The sequence below is a fragment of the Rattus norvegicus genome, chromosome 8, assembly GCF_021556685.1.
Source record: "Rattus norvegicus strain SHRSP/BbbUtx chromosome 8, alternate assembly SHRSP_T2T, whole genome shotgun sequence".
Lineage (NCBI taxonomy): Eukaryota > Metazoa > Chordata > Mammalia > Rodentia > Muridae > Rattus > Rattus norvegicus.
The window spans coordinates 16,741,768-16,754,051 of NC_141541.1; the positions used below are offsets into that span (position 1 = coordinate 16,741,768).

The following is a 12,284-nucleotide window of genomic DNA, read 5'->3' on the forward strand; positions in this document are numbered from 1 at the left end:
GAGCTAAGCCCCTCACAGCTAGAAAAGGATGCTGGTGGACTTAGGAAGAGTAGTTATAATTCTCTCTTGGGGATGGAGGCACAGGACTGATACCCAGTTAGACCTTGCCGCTTTCCTACCCTTTGGTGCCTCCCTGGTTTCCCTGATGTTGTTAAAACATTGAAGTGTGGTACCATAAGAAAGAGTTGGCACAAGGGCATTCACAGAGGCTTCCCGTAGCGTGAGCCTGTGCTAAAAGCACAGCACATTAAAAAGCAAGTTTAGATAGCTGTGCGGGTATAGATAACTCACCCAGGCCACTTTGAGGCAGTTTCCCCATACCTCAACTTCAGGGGCTATAATACGTAAACATTAAGACTTACTTCATAGGATTCTTGACAAAAATTAAATGAGTATATGTATATATATATTATATATATATATATATTTCTCAATACAGTATCTGCAATTGATAAGTATTATCTGCTATTATTAGTAACACTCTGTTCCTTCCAAGGACTGTATGAAAAAAGAGGCCTTGACTGTTTCTATGTAGTATCCTATGGTTTGGGGTATATTGTATGTTCTAATTAGTTGCTTGACAAACGGGTAGGTGCATGGATAGATGAATGGATGGATGGGTGGGTGGATGGATGGATGGATTCATAGACTGGTGGATGAATATATGGATGAATGAGTACCTGTGTGGATCCCTGGATACACATTAGCATGGGTGAATAAATTTAACTTAGTGGATAAAACTCTACAGAAATCTCAACATTTAAGGTCCTTCCCAAATAGTACTGCCTCACAGGCAACACGATACTAATCAAGACACTGACCCATCTGCAGTATCCATTCACTGGGCTTAAGTAAATGTTTATATTCACAAGACTGCTGCTCCCACCTTTGACACCAGCCTTCTTAGAAGGGCAAGCATAGAAACATCAGATGCTCGTCTGTAGTTAGAACCCTGAAAGTTCTTGTGCCAGAGGATAAAGCTAGCATTAGGCAAGGGAAGGACCTGGCTTTTAAGAAAGTTAGGCCTCACAGTCAAAACTCCTGTGAGATATACCTTGAAGAGTCCCCTCTACGTGTTCTGTAGAGGCTTACTGCACACAGGGAAGTTCAAAGCATAATCTCCCTATCAGGACTTACAGTGCATAGTAGTCCCCCATCCAAATGTATTCTACTAATGAGGGGTCAGTTTTGCCACAGTCAGTGTTGCCTAGTAACATAATTGACACACATCATCTTTGTCTGTTTCTGGAGCAAACTAACTAAGAAGCTAAGCACCAACAGAAAGATGGTTGGTTAACTCTTTTTTTTTTTCTTTTTCTTTTTTCTTTTTTTCGGAGCTGGGGACCGAACCCAGGGCCTTCCGCTTGCTAGGCAAGCGCTCTACCACTGAGCTAAATCCCCAACCCCGGTTGGTTAACTCTTTGTCTGTTGGATTAAGCTGTTATTTGAAACCTGAGAAAGCCATCAAAAGCCCCTGGGAAGAATTCTATCTTCGTCTTGTAGCTTCCACAGATATGTCCACAAGTAGACTGGCATAGATACGGCTGTGCTTGCCAGTTAACCAAGAGTGACATTCAGTGACACTCGGCACCGTGCCTGCCCTTCACATCAGCCTTGCATGAACAGTCTCACCACTAAAGCCCAAGAGTAGCTGACCCTCCTGTACGGTGGGTCTCAAGCTTTCTAATGCTATGACCATTAAATACAGTTCCTCGTGTAGTGGTGACCTCAACCGTAAAATTATTTCATTGCTACTTCATAATGATAGTTTTGCTACTGTTACTAATTGTAATGTAAATATATGATATGCAGGATGGATATCTGTCTGAGATGTGACCCCCCCCATGGGGTCATGACCCACAGGTTAAGAATGACTTTAGCACCAATCCAAGTGCGTAAACACACAATGGAATTCCATTTCCACTGTTCTATTTGATTTGAACAGAGGAGCTCATCCTGAGCCTCATTCCTAAAGAACACGTTAGTCTCCCCTCTCTAGCTGCTGCCGCCGCAGGGGGAGAGGGAAATGAAATGAGACCAAAATGTTAGGAAGTTGAAAGGATCCCAGTAGAAGATCTAAGATGGATTTAACTGTTCTGATAGAGTGTAAATGAATGCCAAATGCTGTTGGCTGGAATCCCGTTGACTTAGTGCAAAACTCGGAGAAGTCCTCACTTGCCTGGTGCTTGTTATTAGCCACTGAGTGTCTTCAGGAATAGTTAGGAGGCTTTTCTGTCTGTCGTTTGTTTGTTTTGCCGAGAATCCCAAAATGAGAGGCGCAAATTATCTGACCGTCTAAACATGCACGAGGTGATAGAAACACGTGTCCGTAGCAAATCATTTCCCAGCATGCAGTTTAACCATCAACAATTACCATTATTTTGTTTGTTTTGAGACAGGGTTTCACTTTGCAGCTCAGGCCAGCCTCAAATTCACAGTAATCCTCCCGACTCAACCTCACAAGTGATGGGATTACAGGTATGGCTCACAAAGTTAATAAAGAAAAACTAACCCTATTTCTCAGTGGGAACCAAACTTCACAGTAGCTACCAGCCCTACCTGAATTCCCTAGAGGTGTGTGGTACAGTCACAAGTAGGTCAACATGGTGTAAGCTAGAGGCCGGTGTTATTGTTCTATCCTGCCTTGGGGAAACAGTTTAGGAGTAGAGCATCCCTAAGTGTCCCATCTGCAAGCACAGAAGATTTCTCATTAGCTTTTAAAATTATGTTTAGTTACTTTCCTAAGGGGGGGGGAGGGAGAGAGAGAGAGAGAGAGAGAGAGAGAGAGAGAGAGAGAGAGAGAGCGCCTCACTGAAAGAGTGCTAAGGTTAGATGAACATATACATTAGACAGAGAGCAAATTCCATTTCATCTGAAAAATTTCTCCCGTTTTATAACCTTTTCTGAAATGGAGTTGATAATATGAATGACCCTCTCCCAAAAAGATTCTAAAATACAAAGAAAAGTAAAGAAAATAGAGGTTCCAGAGTCACCATTCTTGTCACAGCCCTTTTAAAGGAACTAGTAATTACAACTCATTACCCATCTGGAAGACACGCTAAATAGGTTCCAAATCGGTGGGAAGCGTTTGAGATCTTAGACACATCCCTGGTTCATTGTAACGGAAGGTCTAATAGCCTTTCCAAAAATTTCAACTATATGTTTGGTCTACTTACAACATTCTTGAACGCGTATTCCTGCCAAGATGGAAAAAATCAAACTAAATCCTTCCACCATGGCTAGCACGTTCCCACTTCTTTCTGATTAATTCAGCTCTCTGTGCCATGAAAGCATTGGAAACTAGCAAGCGAAGCTCTAAGTTAGGAAGTTTTTTTGTCAAGTAAATGTTAAGACTTGCATGAGGGGTGTAGAGGGGCTTAGACATGCTGCCTGCAGGAGGCATAAATGTGCACTCCCTCGGAATCCACGCCCGTCTCAGACAAGGTAAGAAAGAAAACACACTCCAGTTCCGTCAGATAAAAATGACTGTTTCTTTAGGAAACGTGAAGAAATGCACTCAATCATATAATTATCCTATGAAGGTGAACACAATAAAATCTTAATTAGCTTCATTTCCTTCAGCGCCCCTAACACATTCTCTCGGAAATAAACCACATGAATAAAATGACCTCCATGTTCAAAAAATATATTTAAAATAATTTAGATGCCCGAATTAAGTTAAAGTGCAGAAGACTCATTTTCTCAGAGAGATGGGATGGATTTCATCAGAACAGTGCCATCCTCCCAAATGTTGTCTCCTGAAACATCAAAGAGTACCCACCCACTTACGCCTTTACTGTGTTTTCTTTGACGGTATTGTTTTATAGAGTACTTTCCCCGCCCCATACATTCTTATTTCTCAATCCAGATTTTATTGTTTTCCATTAACTTACAGAAATTAATCTGACTTGCCCATTAAATAAGGTAAAATAATATGAATGCAGTGTGTATATGACTTAGTAGCCTTTCAAATGTGGGACGCTGGCCCAGTGAGTTGGCTCAGAGGATAAAAGTGCTTGCTGCTAAGCCTGGCGACCTGAGTTCAATCCCCTGAGTGGAATGAGAGAACAAACTTCCAAAAGCTGTCCTCTGACCTCTACATGTGCATCATGGTAGGTATAGGCCTGCACATGCACATGCATGCACATGTGTACACACACACACACACACACACACACACACACACACACACACTAATAAGCGGGGCTCCTTTTCGAATGACAGTTGGTCTGTTATCATGGAGAGCTGAGGTCGTCCCAGGCAGGATATGAGGTTGGAGTCCTTTCAGAAGAGTTAAGAAACTCTGAAAGATCCCAGATTATCTAATTGTGTACCCGAAAGGTCAACATTTTCTAAAATGGGCATGAACGACTCAACTCATTCTTCTCATACCACATTACTAATGATTTAACCAAATCTTCTGTCTGTACTTGATGGAGACATCTCAGGATGAAGAAAAGGAGCCCGCCAATGGCTTCAATGTTTAGCACGTGCTCAGCTAAGAATGAGCTTCAGTGCTTGACTCCTCGTTTCTTAGTCTTATTGCAAAGTGGGGAAACTGAGGCTCTGGGATGGAGACGAGTTGTCCAGGGTTTCCTACCACAGTAGCAGAGCAGGAGTTTGAGGTAAAACTGACTAGACTTTGAATTGGAAGGGGCATTAGTTAAGTAGCAAAAATGAAAGGAAATTTAGAAAAGGAGTGTTTGGTGGGAAAGCATTTTTTTTCATCTAGCAACTATCATTTTTTTTATTAGATATCAAGTGCCATCCCTGTGCCAGGCACCAGGGGAAGTAGCAGTGACCAAGGAAGGAAGTGAACACACACGGTGCCACGTGGGGTCCTCTTCTAGCCCCCGCCCCATCTTTTCATTGTAAAGCCTTTGTCGAGGTTTAAAGGTTCTTTATCAAGAGTAAAACCTAATACCTTCATTACTTGATGAAATCAGGGATGGGGGCTAGACATTTAGAGAGAATACTAGTGTAGGCTCTAAAGTGGAGTTCCTTTTGGCCTTTCGGGCATTTGAGGAGGGTGGGGGATGGACAGGATGTGACAAAATAGGCGTTTCAGCTACTGAGTGTCACATTTTCCACCAAATTTTCCCTTACAAAGATTCTCTCATTTAGACAATATTTTGCAATTGATTTTGGGAGACAGACAAATGGGGGAGGGGTAGTGGAGGAAGGAACCAGGGAAGGAAGGAGCCAGGCTTGTTGGACTTGTGCTCAGAGTCCCTCTGTCTGTCCTCCCCAGGGACACTTTCCCCACACACACACCCGTGTAAACAGAATGACTGTTTGCTAGTGCAAATCTGGAGGGTGGGACGGCCCAGCATTCAGGGAGCGGGGCCATCATCTGGGTCCTCTACAAGCTGGGGTCTGAGTCCCTCAATTAAAAGGGAGGCTGTGAGTTACAGAATTCAAGGTGAAAAGAAAAACATTATTCTGGCACAAGCAGTGCACCATTCATAGTTTTGAAACTAGAATATTTTGCTGACAAAGAAAAATGTATTTTTAAGCCTGAGTTCTAAAAACAAAACAATCTTCCAGCCCTGTCCTGTAGCTGGCCTCTTTCTGCCAGCTCCTCACAAGAGCACTAACACATGCCTGCACATCCCAGGGCTCTGCCAGCTTTCAGCACAGCTTCGGGCATGTGCTCCTCCTGGGCCCTGCCTCCCTGCTGTGCTGACCAGGCTGGGTGCTCCTGCCCCCCCACCCCTGTCCCTCCCCACCCACCCCCTGCCTGCCCCTCTCTCCACACCACAGCTCTAGAGCTAGCTGTGCCCTCATCAAGCTGTGCTACCTGTACAAGGAAGGAAGCAGTTCTGTTCTTTCTTAAATCAGGGCTGTGCCCAAGCCCAACCCCTGGTAAAACCAAATACACTCTCAGAAACAGGGAAAGGAGAAGTTTGCAGACAGGAGGAAAGAAGAAAGGGAGTTGACTGGGGAAGAGCTGACTGGGGGAAACTCTCACACTAGGTTGCTCCAGAAATTTCTCTGAGTCACCAGTTTCAATTTTGATTCATCTTTAAGCCTGTCCAAGAAGGGTAGCTCAGTTGGTGAACACTTTCAGTTATCTGGGCTATGGGGGAGGGGAGGATCCTTCGCGAATTCTGCTAGCTCTGTGAACCAGTGCACTCTCTATGAATTCAGCTGAATCACAGAATCTTGTTGTACCCCAAAAGAAGCTTCCCATTTGCAGCTTTTTTTCATTTTTGTTTTGTGTGTGAGCTTTTGATTTGTGATTTCACTTTTGGGTTACTTTCCAAAACAATTAGAAAGACAGTACAGTACGATCGGGCAACTCTCACCGGTGTATTTATACACAGGAATGAAGGCTGTCAGGTGGTGGCTATCTCTCTTTGAAACTAGCTATTAGCAACAAGAAAGAAATGCTTGGTAGGGGGGGAGGTCTCAGTCTTCGAAGGCATGAGAGGAGAATCTCCAAAGAATTCCAAGTCCTAGCTCAATGCCTGGAGCACAGCACATACTTGGTAACTACATGATGAGCAAAGGGAAGGGAGGATGCAAACGGCCCACAATCCGTGGACGATGGGTCAGGCAGCAGGCCTGAAAGGGAGAGAGAGTGAGTCATGCGATAACCAGGCCATCAGTGAGACCCCACAAAAACCTGATGCAGACATCTGAAACTCTTCTGCAGTAGAGAAGGGCTCTCTCGGCCAGATACCTCAGAATTTCTAGAATTGAAGATTCTTTGCATCCTACTGCTTATCAAACTCTTGTCTAGCAACACTGTCCTGGACTTGTAACAAAAACTAAGTGTTCCTCGTCTACAAAGTATCACTTCAGAAACTTCCCTCCAGACACCACATCCATCCTTATTCCCCATCCCGCTTCCTCATCTCCTCATTCTCAGACAATGATGGTCACCTCTGGCTGCTTATTACAAGTCCACAGTGAGTGGCTTACACACGCATAGTGTGTCAAACAGAGAATCCACAGTTATAAAGATGATTAGAGTCCCCATCTGCATGCCTCAGTGGGAAGTCCCTTTGTTTTCTTCCTGTGAGGATTCCTGAGAGGGTTGGGTTCATCTGAATACTGCCTTGACTCAGGGTTCTTAGAAAGAAGGCATCTGCTTCCATCACCCAGAGCTGTTTCTGCTTCGTAAAGTGTTGTGTGTGCAACAGTCGCCCTCTGACACCTCTTCACACCCGGAGTATTCAGCCAGACAGTTGATTATCTGTATGCTGTCTGTTGTTTTACCCAGGAGTTAGAGGGATTTCTCACGACTCTATTCTTCCTCGCCTGGGGAACCTTCTGTGTTTCACACCAATTCCTTTACCATCTGTGCAGCACACAGATTCCAGAGTCTTGTCTCCCACCAATGGCCAGTAAAGTCCATTTGGCCTCCCAGTGGCTCTTCCTCTGTGTCCCACCCAAGTGGCAACATTTATTTTCCTTGCTGCCACTTAAGAACTTTACACGGATTCTTTATGGCATTCCTTTTTAAAACATACATATGTGTGTGTTTAGTGTGTGTGTGTGTGTGTGTGTGTGTGTGTGTGTGTGTGTGTGTGGACACAGGTGTGCCTCAGAACTCCTGGAGAGATGACAAAGCAACTTCCCGGAGTCAGTTCTTGCCTGCCACATTATTAATTCAGGCTCGCTCTCATTTTCTGTTGCTGATTTCTGTAGTCCACACAATTGTCCTATGTTCTCCTAGCATGATAAACATGAGCCACCTTGAGTGTCTTTCTTAATGTATGCGTTCCAGGGAGCTTCCTCAAACTGCCAAAGCTAGTGTGTTTTACCTGAGGAGCCGGTCCTCCAGCCCCAGTCCCTTGAAATACTTTCCTGTTTCTCGGCAGAGGGGGCATTCTGCTTGCACCTCTGTGTCGATGGTCTCTTCTCATTGCACTGATTCTGCGGGAGAAAGCAAGATTTGTTAGAACGCTAATCTACGCCTGACTTCCTGTGTCCCTGCCCATAAAAGGACGCCAGTGCAGTCTGCTTCCCTTTCTCTTCCAAGGTCAAACTGAGGGTGAAGTAATAAGCTCTCAGTCTGAGGGAAAACTGTCTTCCTGTAAACCCAAGGACCCAGCTCTAAATCGGAGGCTGCCCCTGGGTTACAGAATGTTCAGAATTAGGTGATAATGAGCATTGCATTATCCAGGGCTTAACTGAGCTTTGTGGTTTCGGTAACGAAAAGAGAGATGGAGAAATGGTTTCACAGAGAGGCAAGCTTGGGCTGGGGAGATGACTCCATGGGTAAAGCACGAGAAAGACGACCTGAGTGTGAGTCCTCAGAACCCACATAAAGCCAGGTGGGCTAGCACGCATGAGGAACCCCAATATTCCCTCCTTTCCCTGCCTCCCCAGCTCTTGGGTTACAGGTAAATGCGACCATGGCAGCTTTTTACATGTGTGCTGAGGATGGACCCTAAGTCCATGTTTGAGTGGCCAGCACTTTTCCAGTTGAGCCATCTCCCCAGCCCAATTTAACCTTTTTTTCTTACCCTAGATTCTGTGCTAGAAAGCGTTGCAGCTTCAGTCCTAGATTCAAATACCATCTTCTCCATAAATCCCAGAACTTGAGAATAACATCCTCAAGGAATTCTTTTTATTCATTCACTCATTCAACGTAGACTTATCAAGCACCTACCAAATGCTAGGCACTATTCTCAGCGCTGGGTATGCGAGGGTGAAGAAGGCATGCGTGTCTTTGCAGGGCTATCACGTTTCCTTGGGAAGGAGAGACTATATGCTAATAGAGACGTGCATGCAAAATGTGGGGGCTAGTTTGAAAGCAAGTGAGCAAGACAGAGGGTGGGAGGAGGATGTGCTGGAAGGCGTGCATGGTGGTGTGCACTGTGCATTCATGGGCCATGGTCCAGATGCTGATCACTGTGCCCGGAGATGGGGTTGCAGTACAGAGGCTGGCAGTATTCCTATCCTTGAATCATCGTGTGTCTCCATGTTGTGTGAAAACTGTTTTCCATCACCTCTGACTGGTTAATAAGAAGCTGATTCAGCCAACAGCAGGGCAGAACTTCCAGTCTCAGTGAAAGGGGTCTGTGGTAAGAACCAGAGAGAGAGGATTTGCCAGGAGATAGACCCATGAGCAGTTGCCTTGAGCAGGTCGCCAGGGGAGTCAGCGTGAGGACACGGAGGGAGCAGGAGCATCCAGAGCAAGACTAGGATGGCCAGTGATGGGGCATGTGGCTGGGAAGTGGGCAGCCGTAGAGCATTGGAATAGATGAGCATCCGCCCAGCTATGGTGATTAAAGTTTGTTAATAAATGTATTGGGTCTCTGTGTCACTTATTTGGGAGATAAAAGGGGCAATAGAACCTCCCCCAAATCACTTTATAATGATGGTCTCCTGCTCACGGCGGGATATAAAGAAATCCTCTTGTCATGTCAATGCTGGGAGGAATACAGAGTAAGGACCAGGGGAAAAACACTGCAGGTAGGAGCTGCGGCAAGCACCCTGCGGCAGGAGCATGCCTGGGTGTGCATTTCATATGGATACTGCAGGAGACCTCAGAGCTGCAACAGAGGTGCCTCTTGTGTCACCTGCACAATAGAGAAAGCCAGGAATAACTGAAGGACCAAGCTTAAATGTTGAATTTATCCAAGATTTAGTTACACTTTTAAAATCTTACACTTTCCTCGGATCAGCACTTTCTAGTATGTGTTTAGGACAATGTGTCCTGAACTGAATAGTACAAAATCTAGTTAGAGCATACCCACTATGAATAATTCCACAACCAGCTATAAAGGTAAGTGTATGTATGTTCAGTCATACACTGTATAATATAGACGTTGTCAAGTCTCAATAAAATAAATAAATGAGTTTTAAAAGCCCATTTTATTTTCTCTTGCTATAACATACATTGCTGCTGGTGAGACAGTGGAATGTCATAGAATTCAATTTAGACTGCTCGCCTCGAATTCTTTTATTTTTTTCTATTGCACAAATCCTTGGGTATTAATAGACGCTTATAGTTTTACTGGTAAAATCTAGGTATTAGTCAGTCCCAGTGTTCTTCTTAGCTAAAATACAGATTTTTTTGTTTACCTTTCTCTTTACTCGGTTACTCTGTCTTTAACACAGTCCCATACCAACTTGTTTTAATCTAATAATCTTCACACTGTTAACCAAGCTGCCTCTTGGCATATTTTGTCATGTTAGTATTGGGAGTTATAATATGAAGGGGTGTGTTTATACAGTTGCAATAAATGAAAAACAAGGTTCAAATGCCCAGAGAGATCTCAATGGTTGTGTGTCTGGGATCTGTGGGTGGACTGCACGGGAGTGAGCCACACTCCCTCTGAGAGCAAGAATTTATGCAACTGTTTCTAGCTGGGTATTTTTGGTCTCTTCCATCTTGTGTGTACTCTGCAAACTGTCCTGCACTAGATGACTGAGAATAGCCTGAAGCCTGGGAAGTTGCAGCTCATGGGTCTTTGCTGCCTGACTAAAGAACTCTAAGTGCTTATCGGTTCTTTGCTTTCCAGTGTATACAGATGCAGATGCATGCTTCAGAAGCAAAGCTAAACTTGTAAGCAGCTATCCAATAAAGTCTTGTCTTACAACCATGTATAATGTACTTTTGCTTCTAAATGCATGTGTGTACAAGAGAGAGGCAGCCAAGATGGGACATCTGGATATTTAGAAAAGTTTAGCCAAAGATCCTGTAGCCATTGGTGATTTTAAAAGAGAAAAGAGCAATGATTCTTATGTTATTACGGGTGTGTCATTTAGCTTTACAGGTTTAAAAGCAACAGAAATTACAAAGCCAATTTTTCCTGAGACATCAGTTGCTGTGAAGAAAAACAAGCCAAAGTTTGGTTTGTGGGCAGAGATATCCCATCATGCAGCTGGTAATTGGGCAGGCAGTGAGCCCTGGCATGGACCCAGGTACCTTGGCTCCCTGTGACAGTGTAGGAGCAACCTAGCTGGTGCTGAGCTCTGATTAAATTCCCAGAATCAGATTCGAAATTATCTGCTCTGCTTTCATTTATCCAAGGCCCGGCTTTGTGCTGAGAGTTACAGTCCCCTGTGCTGGGAACAGAGGTGGGAAGATAGCTCTTTAATGTTGGTAAACACCTCTGGAAGTAGCAATGTCAGACGTGTATTACCATTGTGGGGAATTGAGGGCAGACAAAATATTGGAGGCTTACAGCTTTGTGATTTATGCCTCAGCATCTCAGCCTGTGTTGTGTTTATAACTGGACTTCTTAGGTAATATTCGTGAATTTTGATATGAAATTCTCTACTCACCGGCAAAATAAGAAAGGGGTCATATTAGACCCAAAATCCACAGGCTACCACTATTGCCAACCTTGTCATGGGCACCTGAAACCTTCTCCTGGTCTTGTTTGGTCACCACCATTGCCACCATGACCCAGTCCATCCCAGGGAAATGAGTGATGCTTGTGTCCTCCCTGTCAATGCTGCCCTACAAGTATCGAAGTTCAGCCAGTACTTAACTACTCCCCACATGAGAGGAACTAAACCTTCCAGGATGCTTCAGCATGCCCTCCAGGGTGCCTCAACATGTCCTCTTTTTTCTGTAGCCATAGCGCACACACAACAGTTTTACCATGTTTGTGTGCTTCCCCAGTGAATGTGTCCTGCAACAGGGCTTGAGGCACATATTTGATGACAGATTTGCTGTCAGTTACCTGATTGCTGTATGTGCATCCTCTCAGAGAAGTAGCTACATTTTCCATAAAATCCTTCAAATAAGTGTACTGTTGTATTAAAGCAAAAAGAATTGTTATGGTGATTTTTTTTCAGGGCACTTTCATGTGTGTGTGTGTGTGTGTGTGTGTGTGTGGCTTTTTTCCTTGTGAATTTCTTTGTGGCATTTTCATACATACTTAGTTTTGGTGGACCCTCCTCCTATCCTCCCCCTCCCCAATTTCTCTGCTTCCATCCTATTTAAACCCTTCCGCCCTCTGTTATGTTTGTGTTTCAAGACAAGGTCTCCCTTGGTAGTCCAGGGATTTGTGATTCTCCTGTCTCAGCAGCCCAAATTTTGGACCCTAAGCACAACCAGATTCATGACTGTATTCAGACAGTTCCTTTTTCTGACGGTTCCTTGGGTTGCACACACGCATTGCATGACCCTTTCCACATTTAACCCACCTGTGGAACTGCTGAGAAGCCTGCATTGTTAACACCAGCACATAGACAGCAAAGCTGCAAACCAGAGAGCCCACAAAACCTATTCAGAGTCACCAGTCTATGTTGAAGTCACAGAATGAAGACTTGTGACTCCAACATAGCTTCATAAAGCAAGCATAGCTTTTGTT

At 44.4% G+C, this 12,284-nt stretch overlaps 1 protein-coding gene and 1 long non-coding RNA gene across 2 annotated transcripts in view; one reads left to right on the forward strand and one right to left on the reverse strand.

Moving 5' to 3' along the window:
* The window catches only part of Maml2 (mastermind-like transcriptional coactivator 2), a 320,193-nt gene that overhangs the window by 268,386 nt on the left and 39,523 nt on the right, over positions 1 to 12,284 (forward strand). The gene's annotated exons all lie outside the window — the stretch shown is intronic.
* Positions 6,295 to 12,284, reverse strand: part of LOC120094078 (uncharacterized) — a 33,754-nt gene continuing 27,764 nt past the window's right edge. Inside the window, exon 8 of the long non-coding RNA XR_015627499.1 lies at positions 6,295 to 7,884. This is a non-coding gene — a long non-coding RNA (uncharacterized LOC120094078). The remainder of the gene's footprint in view (positions 7,885 to 12,284) is intronic.